This window comes from Wyeomyia smithii, chromosome 2 (genome assembly GCF_029784165.1).
Source record: "Wyeomyia smithii strain HCP4-BCI-WySm-NY-G18 chromosome 2, ASM2978416v1, whole genome shotgun sequence".
NCBI classification, from domain to species: domain Eukaryota; kingdom Metazoa; phylum Arthropoda; class Insecta; order Diptera; family Culicidae; genus Wyeomyia; species Wyeomyia smithii.
In genome coordinates, this window is record NC_073695.1 from 260,204,532 (window position 1) to 260,228,488 (window position 23,957).

At 34.5% G+C, this 23,957-nt stretch overlaps 1 protein-coding gene and 1 long non-coding RNA gene across 2 annotated transcripts in view; one reads left to right on the forward strand and one right to left on the reverse strand.

Moving 5' to 3' along the window:
• LOC129724882 (exostosin-1) overlaps positions 1–23,957 on the forward strand; it is a 383,585-nt gene that overhangs the window by 181,067 nt on the left and 178,561 nt on the right. The gene's annotated exons all lie outside the window — the stretch shown is intronic.
• LOC129724884 (uncharacterized) lies at positions 1,011–4,699 on the reverse strand. Its single transcript, XR_008727977.1, has 3 exons — positions 4,639–4,699; positions 4,459–4,556; positions 1,011–1,107 (listed from the first exon to the last, which is right to left on the reverse strand). It is a non-coding gene; the product is annotated as an uncharacterized LOC129724884 (long non-coding RNA).

Consider the following 23,957-nt stretch of genomic DNA (forward strand, 5'->3'; position numbering starts at 1 on the left):
TTGAAAGAAAATTGTTTTTTTTTCTGGTGAAATCGTGAATATTTTCTGTATTTTCTACAGACATGGACCGTATGGAGTTGTATAAACAACCTTTCTCCTCGTACTAAAAGACAAAATTTTCAAAGCCTAAGACAATTATATAGAGCACTGTCAACATCATATGAAATGCTGTCACGATAATATGAGTGATAAATAAATTGAATTTGACACGGAGATTTTGTTTTCAAATATTTTTTTATAAATGTTACAGCTTAGTTTTTTGTACGTTTTTTTTAAAAGAGAGGAGGGTGTCATCTAATGCTACGTTTTTTCGTGAGGGGTTGAGATTTTGTGACTAAATTTAATTATTACTAAATTTTTATTTTTAAATTTTTTTTTCTTTCAATTTTTGAGTCAATTAGGGAACGTCCGCTTCTCAAAATAGATCTTTAAAATTTTTCGTATGGGTTGCATTGTCAGCCAGCCTTTCTCCTTTTGCATCAAGCATTACGTATTTCATGAATGTTCCCTTCCAACATACCATCTTTAGATAAGTCATATTTGAAATTGGAAAAATTTACAACTATATATAAAAAAAAGAAAGCCTTGGTGCTACATTCCGATTCGGAATTTAACCTTCTGTTTATTATACACAGACTTCGCAGCCAACTGTTTCAGTTTCTCCCGAGCCGGGACTCGAACCTACGACGACTGGCTTGTTAGGCCAGCATCGTACCCCGAGACTAACTGGAAGGTACAACTATATATAATCGTGTCTAAAACTATATATAATTAAATCATATATAATCGATTCTTTATATGATCGAGTCTATTATAGTCGGGTCCGACGTGTGAGTCAGTAGATCTTCCATTATTTCCAGTTTGAGTTTTAGGGCCACCAGTGCTGCAAATAATTTCGGAATTTCCTCGGATTTCGACATTCACCGGGTTGGTTTTTACGTGGATTTCGAATTTTTACGTGTCACGTATTCCCGCGTAATAAGCGACTTCAGTATATTACGTTACGTGATTCTGTCTTTGGTGATTTTTTTTTCTTCGGTGAACTCAGTTTTCTACCCGCGACTTCACATTCATGAGCGAGTTAATTATGCTTTTTTGTGCTAAATGCTGGAAAATATAAGGAAAACTAGTGTTATATTTCAAGGAATATTAAGAAAAATTAGGATATTTAATATTGATAACGTTTTTGCCACACAGCATGTGCTATCTTCTGCAATAGAGGAAAAAAGTCTAAGGAGCAATTCCTCAAAAAACGGGCAACCAATTTAATGAACTTTTATTGATTTGGCTAAAACTTTTCATAGATGTTTCTATGGGCAAAAGATGCCATTTTGTGCTATTGGTTTAATTTTTTGGAACCCGACTCATTTTTGAGAAGCTATTGAAAAATGCTATTTTGGGAAGGTATTGATGATTACTAATATTTTAGAGCCAGAACGGTTTGTTTGATCGGTGTGACGTCTTCGGCAAAGTAGTAGATAATAATTTTGTCTTTTAAATAAAATATGCACTCTAAAAAATTATTTGGTTTTCGAGAAAAAAAGTTAAAAGCAAAAATAAAAACTAATTATTTAAAAAAGCTAATTTTTAAAAAAATCTAATTTTTTTCATAGAAACAACAAAAGATTACCTAAACAATGCAAAAAATAAGTTATAATTTTTTGTAAAAAAAATAATTTTTTTTGGAAGGACAAAATTGTTATCTACAACTTTGCCGAAGACACTATGTCAATCATTCAAACCATTTTGGATGTAGAAATATTTTTAATTTCCAATAGACCAATAGACTCTATAGGGAAATAAAAATATTTTTACAGTCAAAACGGTTAGTTTGATTGACATACTGTCTTTAACAAAGTTGTAGATAATAATGTTGTCCTTCCATAAAGAGTACGTTGTGAAAAAAAATTTTTTTTTTCAAAAAATCATAACTTTCTTTTCTTGATTTCTTTATGATCGGACCGGTTGCATTGTTTAGGCAATCTTTTGTAGTTTTCATAAAAAAATTAGATATTTAAAAAATGAGCTTTTTTGGATAATTGATTTTTAATTTTTTCGGAAAGAAAAAATTATTATTTACAACTTTGCCGAAGACGTCACACCGATCAAACAAACCGTTTTGGCCCTAAAAATATGTGTTATCACCCATGGCGTAAATCATTTGGACAGCAAAATTGAAAACAGAAAATCTCCAATTTAAGTTTGCCGCGACATATTCCCAGCAAAATTTAAAAGAAATATAATCTCGAAAATGATTGTACCAAAATTTTAAAAAATAAACGAAATCGGCAAAAATAGTTCGAAACTCTAGTATGATGAAAAATTGCTTGAATATTTTTTTTTTTCATTCATACATTTATAAATTTTTCCGTAAAAACCAATAAGTCAAGAGACTAAATCAGCAGCTGTTACGATTTTCGACTCCACTGGAAAATTTATCTTTCTTTTTAATGCAAAAGGCCATAGGTTTACATCGATGGACGCGTATTTTTAAATTGAATTATCTCTGAAGCAAAGAACAATCTAATGCGGCACATTGCAATTCAATTCATCGACGATGGTCGGCACGTGCGGCGAATAAACGGGTCAGAACAAATGATACATCTAAAGCAGGCAGAACGGTACGAACGATTACACCGGAGCGCGTAAAATTGCAGCACATTGTTCAAGGGACAACAAAGGGAACATTTCAAACGCAGCTTTTGCCATTGCAATTCCGTCTATTTTCCGCCGTTTGATTTCGTTCCGAAACCACACCACAAAACGGCCTCATATCAATCTCTTTTTCCGCCGAGTTTACACACATTTTCCATTTCCATCAATTCCAACCATCGCATTGCAATGATGCGCCGCACACCCTGCCCTGCTGCCCCAACTTCTGGTTTGCAGTTTCATTGCCACCATCAATCTGTGTGCCACGTACAACATACTTTTTCTGTGTTATTCTACCAATACCATCGACCGCAGCTGGGAATCAAACGGCCATCCTTTCCTGCCTTTCCTCAGAACCGTCTCAAAACGCTAGCTTCGCTAGCTTCCATTCCAACCGCTTGCAACCAGTTTCCACCCATGGGAAATTGGATGTGCTTCTAGCCCACCATCGCGTACAGTCATGTGCCAAGGCTTCGTGTGCCGCGTAGGAAGTCCGTGCATTTTTCTTAACCCACCAAAGAATTTTTTATAGTGTGCGGAACTATTTCAAGCCGGTTTGCCCACCCACTCACACAAGCATTTGCCTACGTTTGACATTTAGATGGGCTCAAGTGCTTCTGATTGCTGAAGATGTTTTACTACTGTTGAAGTGATCCCTTGGTTGCTGGTATGGCAACGGAGGTAGCAATCGGGTGGAGACGCTTGGTAGGTTGCTTGGCGATTTGTACAAGTGTAGGAACTCGTTTCGCATGTAAATCTCTATTTACTAATTGGTGTGGTCATTTCGAATACAGCTTTGCCGAAGTAAGTACGATATTGCCAGCATCGTTGTTGGCTTGGTAGAAAGCTTCATCTCCGTTCGGTCGGAATGTAAACTTTCCCGGTCGGATTGAAGTGGATTTCTGCCCGATCGGCTACTTGAGTGAAGTCAGCAGCCTGCCTGCTTGTCAGTGAGGAATGTGGAAAAGTGTGGATCAATTTCAATTACTCTCGATTTTTGCGAACAAATCGCGGCAACGGAAGAGGTCTGTACACTGGCGGAAGTCTGACTGGTGATAGCTCGAGATTTCACAGCACAGGATGGAGGCATGGCATGTAGATGGCAAAACTGAACCCAGATCACAGCACACATCAATCTTTTGAGCAGTCCGTACCGTGGCTAGGCAACTATCCTATAAATCGTAGTGCTGTGCTAGCATCTCTCTCTCTCTCTCTCTCTCTCTCTCTCTCGGTCGGCATTGTGGAAGATCCTTTTTGCGAAATTGATTGCGATTGAAGGCAGCTCTCTTTTTTTCTGCTGTCGCTATCAGGCTCTATCGGTGCTTTGGAAACATTGCACACTGTGACTCTACAACCGGTTAATGTAGGATGTATCTTTGTAGCCGCTCGGTGGAACCAGAATTGGCGTGGTTGTTAGATTGATAAGTTAACGAAATTACGGCGATACTCGAGAAGTAAATTTGCGCTGTCCGGGAGAGAAATGTAGGCAGAAAGTACAATAATGGTGTTACCCGGCCGCCTGTCATTTGTGGTTAAGCTCTGAAAGTAGCTTCAATCCCATCAATAATGTATGTTTTGTGGTGTAAGTAAATTGCATTATTGATGAATGGTGGTTAGCCTTGATTTGGTGGTAAGTAGCGGTGAGAGTGAGTAGATTCCGATTCTAAATAGTTCAAGTTTAAAATTTTCTGTTTAGGAAAATAAGAATTGAAACGAATTAGGAACGACACTTTGCCGCTACATTTTTCACTGCATGCAATCCTATTAAAGTGAGACGAAATCAGACATTAGATACCAAATTCTCACCTGGGTAATTTACTGATTTCACTAAAACGTTCAGTATGTCTAGTAACAAGACTTTTTCCTTTTCCGTCAATGCGTAATGTTAGCCTCAGAGTAAGTTGCTATGAACACAAACAAAACTTGTTTCATTAGACACTTTTGCCAACTTATATTGTTAAGGATAGTCAATCATTTTCACTTTACCGCCTATCGATCGTCCTTGTTGGTGTGGTTTTGGTCCCTTTTCTGTCCTGCTCAGTAAGATAGATTACGTGGGAATGGATTGATCGAAGTTTAACCAATCTCATTGGTTTAGTACGATTCTCGCCTAGCACAGCACCCAATTACCCTCCTTCGGGCCACTTGGATTGTCACTTCTTATCACTTTAGCTTGGCCACTCGTACTAGAGGACCTTTACGGAGCACACAAATCTATTCATCTCTTTGAACCCCCCGGGTCGAACTCGCTTCATCTTCGTCACCGAACCTAATGACCTGATGATATATTAACCCAATGAAATTTACCTTCTGGGAAAATATGCTTCTCGCAACCCCCTGTTGCCCTGCCTGCCCGCCTGCTGGGAATTCCATCTGGTAGAGATTTTGCCGCCCTTCTCTATTCCAACCGACAGCCTTGTCACGCTAGTTTATGCTAGTAAGTGGTGACCATTTCATATTCTATGCATGCGCTCGTTGTCTCTTCCTGTAGTGGGACGTCTCCGTATGGGAAAGACGTTGGAGGTTTGAAGTTTGAAAAATCACTTGATTACATGGAACGGTGCTTGTGTACTACATGTAATATGATTCAGTAGTCCTTTCAAATGGGTTTATAGCCAGCAGCCGGATTTGTCTCAAGCTGAAAGCCGTTTCATTAGAGATCCTCTGCACGGATCAACATGTTAGGTGCTTATCTGATCCGGTTTTGTTCATCCTGTCCGTGTAGGAAGGGTTCTAGGTTAAAAATATCTTTTTTATGGAATAAAATTTTTCATCCATCCAGTTTAGGATGAACGTCGCCTCGTACTTTAGCAATTGTTTGCAGCGTAATCATGAAATAAAGTTAGTACGGAAACTTGTTCCCTCGGAAGTGGTCTTTCATCCACTGTCATGTCATTACATGTCACGTCGTTTGACATTTCCCCCCTGTCAAAAGTCGGAGCGCCAGCACTTTATCAAGTGCTCAACTTTTTCGAGGTCGTATCTACCTCCAATTTGGCAATCATCATTCGCAATGTGGGACGTTTAAATAATAAAACTTTTCCCACTCTGGGAACATGCACACAATCTTCCGAGCGGATGCGAAAAATGCTTAAAAGTTGAAACAGCTTTTTTCTTGTTTCCCAGTCGAATCATTTACTCGAGGAACCGGGAGAACTTTGCAAGTCGGTCGTTATTCATTTTTGGAAAGCAAAAAAAAAAAAACTACGGTAACACATGTGCAGTTCTGTGTGGACTCTCGATCGTTTTTTTTCGGAGTCTGTCCAACTTTGCTATTCCCCTTCGAGATTAATTATTAGTTTGTAGGAATCGATGTCGCATCGCGTGTGCCGCGTGTTGGTATTGATTGCCGAATAATTGAACCTCGTAGGTCGTTACTCACAACAATAGTGCCATGTTTGGTGTTTTGCTGTGAATGTTTTCCGAGCGACTTTTTCGGATCAAAAACTAACCCTGTATATTTTTGAATCAATAATGTTCAATTAACGAACAGAATAATTGAATTATTATTCATGTTCAATGTGACAATCGACAAAAAGTTCGAAATGTTGAGCGAAGCTGTTCAACTGTGCTCAATTTTCCGACCGGTGAATATCCTTCCCAGGAGCGTGTCATTCTTCTTGCAATCGATGCAAAAGGCTGTCGGTACGGGGAATCTACCTGCCGTCACTCGGTTGACTGCCTTCCCGTGAAAACACCCAATCATCCGTGTTTTGCACAAGTCCGATCCATTGCAAAAAACGGGACTGCATTCGCGCAGGTTACTGAAAACTGCGTGAGTTTGTTCTACTACCGTACAAGACCGATGAATGATGATTGGAACTACGGAACGGGTTGCAGATTGTTTCGAGTACTTCCTTCTACAAACAGTTACGTTCTGCTGGGGTCTACAGTGAGCAATAGGATTGCTGCGCCGGTTCACCAGTGAACAGTCAATTTGATTGGTTTCTATAGGGTCAAATGGAAAGTAACTCGACATCATCGAAACGATCTGAAATTTAAACGTTCCTCTCGCAACTTGAAAAATCCACCAGACGTCAGTGCGCATTGTCGGAATAACATTTCTTTTTAAATTAAGCTAGAAAAAAATTTAAACCGAAACCAAAAAACTGTAAACTTCCTAAATGATAAATGAATGCTAAAAGTTTCAGTAATACAGAATGCTAAATGTAACAACAATGCAGAATGCTAAATGTAAAAATAAAATACAAAATACAAAATACAAAATACAAAATACAAAATACAAAATACAAAATACAAAATACAAAATACAAAATACAAAACACAAAATACAAAATACAAAATACAAAATACAAAGAACAAAATACAAAATACAAAATACAAAATATAAATACAAAATACAAAATACAAAATACAAAATACAAAATACAAAATACAAAATACCAAATACAAAATACAAAATACAAAATACAAAATACAAAATACAAAATACAAAATACAAAATACAAAATACAAAATCCCAAATCCCAAATCCCAAATCCCAAATCTCAAATCCCAAATCCCAAATCCCAAATCCCAAATCCCAAATCCCAAATCCCAAATCCCAAATCCCAAATCCCAAATCCCAAATCCCAAATCCCAAATCCCAAATCCCAAATCCCAAATCCCAAATCCCAAATACCAAATACCAAATACCAAATACCAAATACCAAATACCAAATACAAAATACAAAATACAAAATACAAAATTAAAAAATACAAAATACGAAATACAAAATACAAAACACAAAATACAAAATACAAAATACAAAATACAAAATACAAAACACAAAATACAAAATACAAAATACAAAATACAAAATACAAAATACAAAATACAAAATACAAAATACAAAATACAAAATACAAAATACAAAATACAAAATACAAAATACAAAATACAAAATACAAAATACAAAATACAAAATACAAATTACAAAATACAAAATACAAAATACAAAATACAAAATACAAAATACAAAATACAAAATACAAAATATACAAAATACAAAATACAAAATACAAAATACAAAATACAAAATACAAAATACAAAATAAAAATACAAAATACAAAATACAAAATACAAAATACAAAATACAAAATACAAAATACAAAATACAAAATACAAAATACAAAATACAAAATACAAAATACAAAATACAAAATACAAAATACAAAATACAAAATACAAAATACAAAATACAAAATACAAAATACAAAATACAAAATACAAAATACAAAATACAAAATACAAAATACAAAATACAAAATACAAAATACAAAATACAAAATACAAAATACAAAATACAAAATACAAAATACAAAATACAAAATACAAAATACAAAATACAAAATACAAAATACAAAATACAAAATTCAAAATTCAAAATACATAATACAAAATACAAAATACAAAATACAAAATACAAAACAAAAAATACGACATACGACATACGAAATACGAAATACGAAATAAGAAATAAGAAATAAGAAATAAGAAATAAGAAATAAGAAATAAGAAATACAAAATACAAAATACAAAATACAAAATACAAAATACAAGATACAAGATACAAAATACGAAATACGAAATACAAAATACAAAATACAGAATACAAAATACAATATACAATATACAAAATATAGAATATAAACGTTCCGCTCGCGACACCAAACGTCTGTGCGCATTCTTGAATTATTTTTTTTTAAATTTAGCTAGAAAAAAATTTAAACCGAAAACCAAATGACTAAAAGCCTAACCCTAAATGATGAATCCTGAATGCTAAATGTTACAATAATAATACAAAAGTACAAAACTACAAGAGTACGAAAGTACAAAAGTTCAAAATTACAAAAGTGCAAAAGTACAAAAGTACAAAAGTACAAAAGTACAAAAGTACAAAAGTACAAAAGTACAAAAGTACAAAAGTACAAAAGTACAAAAGTACAAAAGTACAAAAGTACAAAAGTACAAAAGTACAAAAGTACAAAAGTACAAAAGTACAAAAGTACAAAAGTACACAAGTACACAAGTACAAAAGTACAAAAGTACAAAAGTACAAAAGTACAAAAGTACAAAAGTACAAAAGTACAAAAGTACAAAAGTACAAAAGTACAAAAGTACAAAAGTATAAAAGTACAAAAGTACAAAAGGAGAAAATGGAAAATGGGGAATGGAAAATGAAAACGGGCAACTGAAAATCAGAATGAAATTAAAATATAAATAAGAATTAACGTGGATGTCAACATAAAAACCTAATCTAAAAAAGAAAATGAAAGGAAAATGGAAAAAGAGATAACAATGGGTAATTGATAATAGACACTGGCAACGGTTGGTGGAAAATTAAAACAAGATATTCAAAATCATTTATAACAGTGGCGTAGCCAAAGAGGAGAGGGCGTTAGGTTTTATTTTGGTTACTCTCTCTGTTAACCTGCCTCTTTCTTCATTATTCTCAAAATTCACTTTTTTTTATCAAATCGTCACCCCATCCTCAAAAAAAAAAAGAAAATTCTGGATACGCTACTGAGTCATAAGAATTTTGTTCTGTATTTTTGAGACTTACAGCCAGCGGAATAGTCCATCTCAACAAGAAACGAGAAATAAGTTTGAATTTAGGAATAGCAAACAATAACAAGAAATAAGAATTTAAACTAGAAACAAGACGAAAAATAAACTAAAAACGAGATGCGAGGAGAGAACTTTAAAAAACAAGAAACAATAAGTTGGGAATTACGAATTTGAAAGAATGATACAGATAAAAAACAGAGTAGAAATAAATAATACAAAAAAAGAAACATAGATAATAGTTCATAGAAAAAAGAAAACAGGGAGAAAAAGTCAAATGTGGATAATAGAACTTATAAGTAGAATGTAGAAAATAGCCAGCGGAAAGCAACAAGTAGGAGATAACAAATAGAAGGTAGACATTAGGAAGGGGGATGTAGAAAGAAGACAGCAGCAAATAGAAAACAGAAAACAGAAAGCAGAAAGTAAATAAAAAGGCTTTAAAAATTTAAAAAAGGAAGTTAGAAAACAGGAAATGAAAAACCAGAACCAGAAATAAGAAACAGAAAATTAGAACCAAACAACAAAAAACAAAAAAAAAAAGAAACAATTCAAAAAACACAAGACACAAGAAATTTGACACAAGACACGAGGCACGAAACACAATACACAAAAAAAAACAAGAAACAAAAACCAAGAAACGGATAATATGGAAGAAGAATATTTGAAAAAAGAAAAAAGAAAACAGGAAACGAAAAATTAGAAAGCAGAAACAAGAAACAACCACCAAGAACTAAAAAACAAGAAACAAAAAACCAAAAAATAAATAAAACGCAAAAAAATAAGAAAGAAGGAACGAAACCACGAAACAGAAAGCAAGAAACAATAAACAGGAAACAGGAAACGAGAAAAAAGAAACAACAAACGAAAATCAAGAAATGGGTAACGAAAAACAACAAACGGACTCGAGAAACATTGAAAATGGAACATGGAAAATGAAAATTAAAGAATGAAAAATAAAGAATAAAGAGATAAGAATGAAGAATGCAGCATGAAGGATGAGGAATGAAGAATGAAGAATGAAGAATGAAGAACGAAGAATGAAAAATGAACAATGAACAATGAACAATGAACAATGAACAATGAACAATGAACAATGAACAATGAACAATGAAGAATGAAGAATCACGAATGAAGAATAAAGAATGAAGAATGAAGAATGAAGAATGAAGAATGAAGAATGAAGAATGAAGAACGAAGAATGAAAAATGAACAATGAACAATGAACAATGAACAATGAACAATGAACAATGAACAATGAACAATGAAGAATGAAGAATAACGAATGAAGAATAAAGAATGAAGAATGAAGAATGAAGAATGGAGAATGAAGAATGAAGAATGAAGAATGAAGAATGAAGAATGGAGAATGAAGAATGAAGAATGAAGAATGAAGAACGAAGAATGAAGAATGTAGAATAAAGAATGAAAAATGAAGAATGAAGAATGAACAATGAAGAATAAGCAATAAAGAATGAAGAATGAAACATGAAGATTGAAGAATGATGAATGATGGATGAAGAATGAAGAACGAAGAACGAAAAACGAAAGACGATGAACAAAAAACGAAGAACGAAGAGTGTTGAACGAAAATGATGAATGAAGAATGCAGAAAACAGAAGACATAATACAGAAAAAGGAATAATTAATGTAGAATGGAGATTATAAAAAAAAGAATTAAGAATAGAGAATACAGAATAGAGTAAAGAGAATAGAGTAAAGAGAATAGAGAATAGAGAATAAAGATTAAAGAATAGAGAATAAAGAATAGAAATTGAAGAATAGAGAATAAAAAATACGGAATAGGAAATAGAGAATAGAGGATAGGGGATAGAGGATAGAGAACAGAGGGTATAGAATAACGAATAGAGAATAAAGAATAGAGAATAGAGAATAGAGAATAGAAAGTAGAGAATAGAGAATAGAGACTAGAGAATAGAGAATAGAGAACAGAGAATAGAGAAAAGAGAATAGAAAAAAGAAAATAGAGAATAGGGAATAGAGAATAGAGAATGGAGGAAAGAGGATAGAGAACAGAGAATAGAGAACAGAAAACAGACAACAAAGAACAGAGAACAGACGGTAGAGAATAATGAATAGAGAATATATAAAAGAGAATAAAGGTAAGAACATAGAGTAGGGAATAGAAAATAGATAATAGAAAATAAGAAACAGAAAACAGAAAGTAGAAAGTACAAAGTATAAAGTGAAAAGCGAATGGAGAAAATTAGAAAAAATATTGAAAACAGGAAATGAAAAACAAGAAACGGGAAACGCAATACAAAAACAAGAATCAGATAAAAGAAGTAATATGCAAAAAGTAAGAAGCAGAAAGCAATAAGAAAAACGAAAAAGAAACAATGAATGGAAAATTACGAGTCAAAAAGCAGAAAATATAAAACAACAAGAAAAAAAAATTAAAACAAATAATTGTTAAAAGGAAATACGGGGCAAAAGTATGGAGAGGGGGGGGGAGGGGGGCGGCAGAAAGTTGAAAATATAAACTGGAGAAAATAAAATATAAAATAGAAAGTACAAAGTAAAAAGTGAAAAGTCAGAGGCGAAAATCGGAAAACATAGAAAACATGAAAAAAAAACAAGACGCTGGAAACGTTATTCAAAACCCATACACAAGAGGCCATAAACAAATAAAAATAAATAAGATGCAGGAAGTGCGAAGCAGAAGGCAAGAGGGAAAAGAAAAAATCAAGAAACAATGAATAGAAGATTGCAAATTGCTAACCAGAAAACTTAACCAATAAACAGCAAATAAATAACAGTACAATATAGAAAGTATGAAACAAAAACTAGTAAGTAGAGAGCAGCATGTAGGAGGAGAAAATTTAGAAAAAAATAAATCAAGAGACAATAAACGAAATGCAAGAGACAGATAATAAATTATAAGATGCAAGGAACAAGATGCTAGTAGCAAAAAGTAGGAAGTTGGAGCAAAGAAGGAAAAATAAAAAATATTGTTTTCTATGTATACAAGAACAAATAACAAGTAGAAAATAAATAATAGAAAAAATAAAAATAGGTAATAGTTAATTGAAAATAGAAAACAGGGAGTAGAAAGTAGAAAGTGGAATGTAGGGAGTTAAGAGCGTAGTAAAGAGTAGAGAAAAAAGAGCAAGGAGAAAAAAGTAAAGAGCAAAGCAAAAAAAGTAAAAAGCAAAGCAAAAAAAGTAAAGAGCAAAGCAAAAAAAGTAAAGAGCAAAGCAAAAAAAGTAAATAGCAAAGCAAAAAAAGTAAAGAGTGAATCAAAAAAAAAGTAAAGAGCAAAGCGAAAAAAGTAAAGAGCAAAGCGAAAAAAGTTAAGAGCAAAGCAATAAAAGTAAAGAGTAAAGAGTAAAGAGTAAAGAGTAAAGAGTAAAGAATAAAGAGTAAAGAGTAAAGAGTAAAGAGTAAAGAGTAGAGAGTAAAGAGTAAAGAGTAAAGAGTAAAGAGTAAAGAGTAAAGAGTAAAGAGTAAAGAGTAAAGAGTAAAGAGTAAAGAGTAAAGAGTAAAGAGTAAAGAGTAAAGAGTAATGAGTAAAGAGTAAAGAGTAAAGAGTAAAGAGTAAAGAGTAAAGAGTAAAGAGTAAAGAGTAAAGAGTAAAGAGTAAAGAGTAAAGAGTAAAGAGTAAAGAGTAAAGAGTAAAGAGTAAAGAGTAAAGAGTAAAGAGTAAAGAGTAAAGAATAAAGAGTAAAGAGTAAAGAGTAAAGAGTAAAGAGTAAAGAGTAAAGAGTAAAGAGTAAAGAGTAAAGAGTAAAGAGTAAAGAGTAAAGAGTAAAGAGTAAAGAGTAAAGAGTAAAGAGTAAAGAGTAAAGAGTAAAAAGTAAAGAGTAAAGAGTAAAGAGTAAAGAGTAAAGAGTAAAGAGTAAAGAGTAAAGAGTAAAGAGTAAAGAGTAAAGAGTAAAGAGTAAAGAGTAAAGAGTAAAGAGTAAAGAGTAAAGAGTAAAGAGTAAAGAGTAAAGAGTAAAGAGTAAAGAGTGAAGAGTAAAGAGTAAAGAGTAAAGAGTAAAGAGTAAAGAGTAAAGAGTAAAGAGTAAAGAGTAAAGAGTAAAGAGTAAAGAGTAAAGAGTAATGAGTAAAGAGTAAAGAGTAAAGAGTAAAGAGTAAAGAGTAAAGAGTAAAGAGTAAAGAGTAAAGAGTAAAGAGTAAAGAGTAAAGAGTAAAGAGTAAAGAGTAAAGAGTAAAGAATAAAGAGTAAAGAGTAAAGAGTAAAGAGTAAAGAGTAAAGAGTAAAGAGTAAAGAGTAAAGAGTAAAGAGTAAAGAGTAAAGAGTAAAGAGTAAAGAGTAAAAAGTAAAGAGTAAAGAGTAAAGAGTAAAGAGTAAAGAGTAAAGAGTAAAGAGTAAAGAGTAAAGAGTAAAGAGTAAAGAGTAAAGAGTAAAGAGTAAAGAGTGAAGAGTAAAGAGTAAAGAGTAAAGAGTAAAGAGTAAAGAGTGAAGAGTAAAGAGTAAAGTGTAAAGAGTAAAGAGTAAAGAGTTAAGAGTGAAGAGTAAAGAGTAAAAAGTAAAAAGTAAAAAGTAAAGAGTAATGAGTAAAGAGCAGAGCGGAGTTTTAAAAGTAATGAGCAAAGAGCAAAGAATAAATAGTAGAAAATAGAAAGCAGAATGTGTAGTGTAGAAAGTAAATGCCGGGGTTTGGTAATTGAAAATTGGAAAGTGGAAAGTAGAAAGTGGAAAGAAGAAAGTGGAAGAAAAAATTGGAAAATAGAAAACTAAAAACGATAAACACGGAACGAATAACGTAGTACAAAAAATGATAAACACAATACAAAAATCAAAAATGGGTATCAAATGAGAAAGCAGAGGACACAAAACAGTAATCGGTAAATGAGAAGTGGAAAATGAAAACCGGAAATTAAAGAAAACAAAAACGAAAGTAACACACCGGAATGGACTTTTCAAGTGCTGAAAATAAACAATTGTAACACTTAACCCAAACAAATTTTCGAGATAACCGAACCGAGTGTTCAATTTGACATGTCAAACAATTATTAATAGTAATCTCAGATGTGAGTAAAACCAATAAAAATTTCAATTGATTTTTCCCAAAAAACCCGTTATAATCTCGGCGCTTAGTATCACATTGCTCCCGGCCTGGAATGTCTAATTGGGTTTGAGCTTCAGTGTTTTATTCGCACGCCTTCTCTCGGTCGCTTCACCAGGGGGCGCGATTCGCGCCGTGACCGTCGAAATCCTTTTATTGGCTATTTCACCGGGTCTGGCAATCGTCGTCCGTTTCGGCAATGGCGATGCTGCTGTCGAGAGAGTTCATGAGTTTTGGCCGCGTCGGAATCGGATTGAGATCATGAAATTGTTCCACCCGTTGGCTGAAAGATAGGCATGTGACGATAGAAAAAATTGAATGTTAGTTCTTTGGTGTACCGTTCCGCCGGTTCTATTCGAAACGTTGTTTCTTTTTTGTCGTTCTCGCTGTGGCGATTAGCTTTTGAAGCGAAGATAGCTGCGATAGAGGATTTTGTTGAATTTTTATGTGCGAAAACTAATGTGTTTTTGGCAGTGCATTCGTGACCTTGTTCCTTTTATTGCGATAATTGGTCTTTGTGACTTGATTGGTAGTATTGACGTTTGAATTGTTAACCATTTAAAAAAACTCATGCTCTTTAGTATTCGTTAAAAAATGCATGACTATGTCATTCCCAATTTGGTAGGCAATATTTTGTCTTAGCCAAGTTTTTTTAATTGATCTTTTGAACCTCTAGTCGAAGTAGGAAAAAAACGTAATCTACTTGGCAATCGGGGGTGTCAAAACAGAGCACAACCCTGTCGATAGTTGGCCACTACTGAATCGACCGGTCTGGCAGCTGCAGTTCTGTGTCAGTAGTATGATGGTGTTGACATTCAAATTTCGCAGGACAGCAGCAGGCACTTTCTCATTGCACAATCCACCACCGCTGCTGAGCTGCTGCTATCTGGTGAAAAGTTTTACCCAGCAGAAAATTGAATTTGACATCCTCCTACCGGCTGTTCCACTGCAAGGGAATACCGAAGGGAACGACACTCGAACCCAGGAGCTATTCGGGCTTAAAGTTGGAACGAAAGTTGTCATCCGTTGTGGCCTGCGTCACTGCAGCTGCACTATTTCTTGCCGAAACAGCTCCTCGGAAATGGTTGGGCGGTAAACTCTTCAGCAGGATTTTCAGTGACAGCAGTTTGGTGCTTGTGGTGCCATCATTCTTAACTTTGATGCACCGAATCCACCGTCGAATTCCTGCAGGGGTATCCCTTTCACCGAAAAGGGCTGTACGGAGAGAGTGAGCGAGAGAAAAAAATGTCAATGGAAGTCGTTTTCATGCTTGACACTTTATGACGAATATTATGGCGGGAGAATATTTTTATGCTAGAATGAATCGCTAACTGTGGCAGGATATAATATGCACTAATGCTTTCGAAATTTTACACAGATGAATTCACAACCGATAAACTGCCGGTGGCAGATGCTGGCTCAGTCGTTATGCAGTCAAAGTTTATGACACTCTCAAATGCTATGCGATGTTGTTTCGTTTTGATGCAAATAATTATTTGCAATGAGGATTTGAACGTTACTGCAATTGCAGGCTTGGTAACTTTCTGTTGCTTTTTTTTTTAATGTTGAAATGTATAAGTTTGATAAAATAATCTTTTCCCAATAACGAAAACCACCAGACAGCCAGAAAACCAGGCCAGAAAAACTACCCACAACATTGCATCACGCAATCACAGACGGAACATAGACCTGGCTAGACAAATTTATTGCTGTTGTCCTTGGTTGTAAAAACGAAACGAGACACGAATCACTTAAAGCCAGAGGCACAGTGGGCGTAAAAGACATTCTGACAACCATTTTCAGCACGCTAACGGTAATCTTGCTTGACCAGCAGCAAAACAAAAGTTCCTAAAATTCAATTACTCTACCGTACATTTTCGAGTCCGAACGCCCCAACAGTTTGCCCGAATATGTTCCAACAAATTACACTATTCCCTGTTTCTTTAGAGCTCTGACCGAGACAAATTTGGCTGGCTTCCAGAACGAAAGTAAATTTCCCGGTCGGAAGTGTTGCTTCCATTTTTCGGTGACTAAGTAAAAAATGCCGCTGTTGGAGGAAAAGAGTAAACCGGAGAAAGAGAGAGAGAGAGAAAAGGTGATGGTACACTCCGGGCTAGGAGGAGTTTTTAGCAAGATTGTTGATTTTTGCTACGGGATGTTAATTGTGGGCTGGAAAGGGACTCTTTTATTGTTTCGGAAAACGGTACATTTACGACTAATTGACAAGCTTGTACATTTATGAAGGACATGGTTTTTGGGTGTCAGAGGAAGATTTTAGTGTTGAACAGAGCAGAACACACGCTGTTGAGTTGTTCATACAGACGATTGAAAGTTGTTGCTCAGTGTTTGAATATTTTGACCGCATGAGTTTTTGTATTTGAATGATAATCAGAGAGTAAAACTGCTGGTTGATCAACAATATTATTGGCAGATATTTTTTGCAAAGAAAAGTTGAAAAATGTTTGTTTTTGTGTTTTTTCAGTGATCATACATAAAACAATGTAATTCAATGAAAAACAGCTAATTAATCAGTGAGCAGTCCTGCTGATCTGGATATGGCGACCCTGCCGATTTCGGAAAATCACCAAACACCGAAAGACTGGATCAGCCTCTCTTTCACTTGCCAGTTCAAGTTCTTCAACAGTATCTCTGTCCAGCCAAAGGATCTTACTTCAATCGTCGATATCAATACAACATAAAACTTTTTTCGCCGTCGTTTGATGAGTTTTCGTGGCACAAGTTTTCTTAGAAAGACGAACTTCATTAATGTCTTTCTCGTGATGAAAATATCTCGAAAAACTGAACATAAAAAAATCATATATACCTGGCCATTGGTCATTAGTCGGCGAGTGGTTCGAAAAATACTCATATTAGGATGTATTTGGCCATTTCGGCTGTTGTTTAGAAACCTGAAGTTGCCATTTTGAATTTTAAAATGGTGTCTGGAGTTGATTTTGGGCCTCTGTGTGTTATATCGATTATGGAAATATCTTCATTGAGAGCTATTTGTTGATCTTAGACTATTTTACGGAAATCGAAAGCCACCATCTTGAATTTCAAAATGGGTCTCTGAATACCAACACAATTCCAGAAGTGCTCATATTAAAAGGTATTCGACCATTTTGGCTGTTTCCGGAAACCGTAAGACACCATCTTGAATTATAAAGTATCGTCTGTAGTCAATTATGACCTCTCTGCATGATTGCGATTCTGCGATTGCAGCGACACCCATATTGGGTGCTTTGGGCTGTTTTTCTTAAACCGTAAATCACAATCTTGAATTGAAAAAATGGCGTCAGGAGTCGATTTTCAGTCTGTGGATATCATCTAGATTTCGGAAATGCCCATATTGGGTAATATTCGGCCATTTTAGGTTTTTCGGAAACAGTGAGTCACCATATTGGAATTAAAAATGGCGTCTGGGATCGATGTCCGGCCTCTGAATACCATTTCGGTACCAAAAATAATCATATTAGATGAAATTTTGACTTGTTCCCAGTTCCGAATGTTCGAAATCTGCGCTTAAAACATGGCTCTACATTTTTCAATAGTTCTATTGTTAGTTTGCTTCCAATTTTCTGCAGTTTGGTGAAAGCGTTGCTAATTTTCTAATCGATTGCTGCAAAAAAGGAAGAATTCCTTGAAAGCTAACCGAGTTATAGGCATTTGAAATTAGGCAAAACTCATTATGGTGCTCCGATTTCGAACTCTCATTCAACAACCTCTCTCAGAAGACTGTCGAAGGACATACATTTTACAAGCAACTAAATAACAACAAAATTTACAAACAACTAATTTAATTAAAATCTATGACTTCAATTAACAGTATCGCGACTTAAAATGAAATTTAATGACATTTACATCCTTTGGTAACACTTTTTTAAAGTCAATAGATTCCGGTTGACAGAGAAAGAGGAAGATGAGTAATTGGAAAAATTGTGGTTACCAGAGTAGGCAGTGTGACTTTGCACTCGTATCCAAGTGAGTTTTAAAACTTGCTTGCACATTTATTTTCGGTTTGCACGTAAACCCTACTAACAGTGCATTACACTTGAGGTTGATTTGGGTTTGAATCCTGCATAACAACAATTGCATAAAAATCGAATTGAGATGATATTCGCGCCGCGTCTGTTGTCCTTTGAAAGCATAAATTCGATCTGTAAACAAAACTAATCGCGTCACATCATCGCCTGCATCGTTGGATACATCGTGCACTGCATGCATTGCACGCATTTGAACTCAATCGATCAGAGTGTGCGGTGCAAAAAAACTCAAACTATCGAGCGGAAGCGGATTTAAGTAGGATTCAAATCTGAAAAAATGTTACTTAGTTCAACTTTGCAAGAGCTTATGCCATCACTGATAGTTACTATAGGGAAAATGGGAGTTGAAATATGAATATGGATAGAAACGAAAATATTGAAAGGAATTGGAATAAGAACAGGAGAAGTAACGTGAGTAGTAGTAATATGAATAGTAGTCGGCATAGCAGGAGAATTGGGAATGAAACTAGAACTGGAATCAGAACCAAAACTAGAGTATAACAATAACAATAACAAACAATAAACAACAACAATAACAATAACAATAACAATAACAATAATAATAACAATAACAATAACAATAACAATAACAATAACAATAACAATAACAATAACAATAACAATAACAATAAAAATAAAAATAACAATAACAATAACAAGAACCAGAACAAGAACAAGAACAAGAACAAGAACAAGAACAAGAACAAGAACAAGAACAAGAACAAGAACAAGAACAAGAACAAGAACAAGAACAAGAACAAGAACAAGAACAAGAACAAGAACAAGAACAAGAACAAGAACAAGAACAAGAACAAGAACAAGAACAAGAACAAGAACAAGAACAAGAACAAGAACAAGAACAAGAACAAGAACAAGAACAAGAACAAGAACAAAAACAAGAACAAGAACAAGAACAAGAACAAGAACAAGAACAAGAACAAGAACAAGAACAGGAACAGGAACAGGAACAGGAACAGGAACAAGAACAGGAACAGGAACAGGAACAGGAACAAGAACAAGAACAAGAACACGAACAGGAACACGAACAGGAACAGGAACGGGAACGGGAACAGCAACAGCAACAAGAACAAGAACAAGAACAAGAACGAGAACAAGAAACAGAACCAAAACAAGAACGAGAACTAAAACAAGACTTGGAGCTAGTACTTAAACTAGTACTAGAATTAGAACTAGATCAAGAACCAAACTGGAGCTAGACTAAAACTATAACTAGAAATAGAAATAGAAATAGGAATAGGCATAGGAATAGGAATAAGAATAGGAGTAGGAACAGGAACAGACAAAAGGATCAGAATTGGAACATAAAACACGAGCAAGGACAAGAACAGGTACATAGAAAGGAAAAGGAATAGGAACAGGAGCAGGACCGAGAAGAAGTAGAAAAAAAGAACAAGAAGAAAACGAAGAGAAAGAATAAGAGAAGTAGGAGGAAGAAACAGAAAAGGAAAAGGAAGACGGAGAAAAAAAAGAGGAAGAAGAAGAAAAAGAAGAACGAGAGCTTGAACTTGAACTCGAACTTGAGCTAGAGCTAGAACTAAAACTAGAGTTGAAACTAGAAATAGGAATAGAAACAGTAACAGCAATACGAGCAGAAATAGAAATAGGAATAAGGGTTAGAATAGGAAAAGGAATAGGAAAAGGTAAGTGAAAAGAAATAGGAATAGGATTAAGAATGAAAAAAGTTATGCATAAAGAAATAGGATTGGAAATAGGAAATAGAATAGGTGTTGGAATGTGAAAAGAAATAGGAATAGGAGTAGGAATAGGAATAGTAATAGGAATAGGAATGAAAACAGGAATTGGAATAGATATAGGAATTGGAACAAAAATAGGACAAAAAGGAAATATGCAAAAGGAATAATAGCAAAAGGAATAAAAATAAGAATAGGAATGTAATTGGGAAATGGACAAGGAAAAAGAACAGGAATTTAAATAAAATTAGAAAAAGGAATGGAAACAGGAAATGGAAAAAATAGGTAGGGAAAAGTATAAATAATGAATAGGAAGAGAAATACTAATATAAATAGAAATAGGAATAGAAATATGGATAGGAAAAAGCATAGGAATGGGAATACGAATAGGAAGAGGAATATAAACAGGAATAGGAATAGAAAAGGCGTTGGAATAGGAATAAGAATATGAATAGGAATATGAATTGCAATAGGACCAGGAATAGGAATAGGAATAGGAATGGGAATAGTAATAGGAATAGAAATAGGAATAGAAAAAGGAATAGGAATAGGTATAGGAATAGGAATAGGATGAGGATGAAGATGAGGATGAGGATGAGGATGAGGATGAGGATGAGGATGAGGATGAGGATGAGGATGAGGATGAGGACGAGGATTAGGATGAGGATGTGAATGAGAAATAGGAATAGGAATAGAAATAAGAATAAGAATCGGAATGGGAATGAGAAGGGAACGGGAATGGTAATATGATTAGGAATGGGAGTAGGATTACGATTAGGAATAGGAATGGGAATAGGATTAGGATTAGGAATAGGAATGAAAATAGTAATAGGAATAACAAGAATGAGTATGAAAATATAAATAGGAATAGGAATTATAAGAAAACAAAAATAAACATGGAAATATAAATAGGAATAGCATTAAATAAAGAACAGAAACACAGTACTGGAATAAAAGAGTACAAAATTAGAACAGAAATAATTATACAAAGAGGATTTTATTGGTATTTGACACTAACATATTTTAAAACAGCCAATTTTGTTACATGGGAGGAATGCAGACAGTATGTGAAGTAGGGAGAGCGAAAAATAAGCGAACTGGAAATATGATACAGATTTGGAAAAATATACCGCATCCCGACGGGACTTGAACCCGCAATCTCCCTGTCTCCGGCATGGTGCACGACACAGACTGACTTAAGTCTCGATCACACAGGCCTTTAAGAGTTATCAGCATCAGCTGACTCTTCTGTGTGTGATGAAACATTCCTTTCAGTCTTTAAATAACGCTTGCACAGCAGTGTGTGTAGTTAGGGATGAGCAATAGAATAAGTCGGCAGTGGAATGTGATACGATATAGATTCTAGAACAGTACCACCGTCCCCTGTAGTTTAATTGGTCAAAACACCATGCCAGAGACAGGGAAATTGCGGGCTCAAGTCCCGTCGGGATGCGGTATATTTTTCCAAATCTGTATCATATTTCCAGTTCGCTTATTTTTCGCTCTCCCTACTTGACATACTGTCTGTTCAATGAACTTGCGTGTTAACGGGAAAAAGCCGTTGTTAAAAATAGAAATTGAGTTTGAAAAATGGGAGGAATCCTAACTCCTTCAACAAAAAAATCATCAGAAATAATTCAACGACTTCAGCGTTATCATATCTGCCATAGAAAGAGTATTTGCCTTTTCACGAAACTCTGATTTTCTCAGGCATAAAATATCAAGTATCATCCCCTTAAGAAGTAGAATTATTATTCAAACGAAATAAATTTGAAAAGAAAAACTGAAGACAAACTAAAAAATAAATGAGAAAAAGAAAACAGGAAACAGAATCGTCACAGCAAAGAACACTATTTCCAAGCATAATCGCGGAAAACATTAAGCAAGGAACTTTATAAAAATTCCGAGAGTGAAACATTACTGGTGGATAATCCGGACTCCGAAAAGTAGTGAGTTTTTAATGATTGTCATATGATAAAAGATATCGAACGTGAACAAATTTGCAGGATGATGGAAGTTTCTATAAAATAGCAAAATTTTAGAATATGTTATGTGAAGATTATCGAAAAAAGTTATGACTATGAGGATGCAAACGAAAATAATTCAGACAAATTAAAATGGGAAAAAGAGAGAGAGAGAGAGAGAGAGAGAGAGAGAGAGAGAGAGAGTACGTTAAAGAAAGAAAACGTGAACGTATAAAAAGACAGATAAAACGAGAAAAAATGGAAGAGAAAGAAGGTAAAAGAGAGAAAAAATAAAATAAAAAGAGAGAAGATAAAAACGAGAGAGAAAGAAAGAGAAGATAAAATAAAAAGAGGAAATATTAGACAGAGAGAGAAAATAATAGAAAGAGTAGAAGAGAAGATAGAGAAAATAAAAATAAAGGAAGAGAATAAAATAAAAAGAGAAAAAGAGAACGAGGGAAAATTGAAAAAAGGGAAAATAAAAGAGAGACATCTCTCTCTTTTATTTTCCCTTTCCTCAATCAAAAGAGAAAAAAGAGAGAGTAGATATAGGGGGAGAAGATATAAGTAAGGGAGAAGATGAAAAAGAAATAATAAAATATTAAGAGAGAACATAAAAGAGAGAGAAAGAAAAGATATAAAGAGTAGATGAAAAAGAGAAAAAAAAATAATACAAGAGAGAAAATAAAGGAGAGAGAGGCGATAGAATGAAGGAGAATAAAGGAGCGCGAGAGAAAAAGTAGAAGAGTGAGAGAAGATAAACGAAAGAAAGAACGAGAAGATAAACGAAAGTGAATGAGAGAAGATAAATGAACGAAAGAGAGGAGATAAAAAAACAACAGTGAGGAGATAAACGAAAGAGAGAACGATAAACAAAAGAGAGACAGTGAGAAGATAAATGAAAAGTGTGAAAAGATAAATAAAAGGGAGAATGAGAAGATAAGAGAGAGAGGAAAGATAAGAGAGAGAGAGAAAAGATAAGATAGAGAAACTATAAGAGCGAGAAACGATAAGAGAGGGAGAAGATAATAGAGAGAAAGATAAGAGAAAAGATAAGAGAGAGAAAGATAAGAGAAAAGATAAGAGAGAAAAAGATAAGAGAAAAGATAAGAGAGCGAAAGATAAGAAAAAAGATAAGAGAGAGAGAGGATAAGAGAGAAAGAGAGATAGAGATAGAGAATAAGAGAGAGAGAGAGAAAGAGAGAGGATAAGAGAGAGAGAGAGAGAAAGAGAGAGGATAAGAGAGTGAGAGAGAGAGGGAGAGAGAGGATAAGAAAGAGAGAGAGAGGGGATAAGAGAGAGAAAGAGAGGATAAGAGAGAGAAAGAGAGGATAAGAGAGAGAAAGAGAGGATAAGAGAGAGAAAGAGAGGATAAGAGAGAGAGAGGATAAGAGAGAGAAAGAGAGAGGATAAGAGAGAGAGAGGATAAGAGAAAGAAAGAGGATAAGAGAAAGAAAGAGGATAAGAGAGAAAGAGAGAGGATAAGAGAGAGAGAGAGGTTAAGAGAGAGGGAGTATAAGAGAGAGAGGATAAGAGAGAGAGAGAGAGAGAGAGGATAAGAGAAAGAAAGAGGATAAGAGAGAAAGAGAGAGGATAAGCGCGAGAGAGAGAGGATAAGCGCGAGAGAGAGAGGATAAGAGAGAGAGAGGTTAAGAGAGAGAGAGTATAAGAGAGAGAGAATAAGAGAGAGAGAGAGAGAGAGAGAGAGAGAAAGAGGATGAGACAGAGAGAGGATGAGACAGAGAGAGGATAAGAGAGAGAGAGGATAAGAGAGCGCGAGAGAGAGAGAGAGAGGGAGAGAGGATAAGAAAAAGAAGATAAGGGAGACAAGATGGGAAAGAGATAGAAGATATGAAAGACAAAAAAGTTAAAAGAAAGAAATGATAGGAGAAATAGAAAAGATAAGAGAGAGAAAATTTGAGAGAGAATGAGAGACGCTAAGAGACAGAGAAGATTTGAAGCCAAAGGACGTTGAGCATTG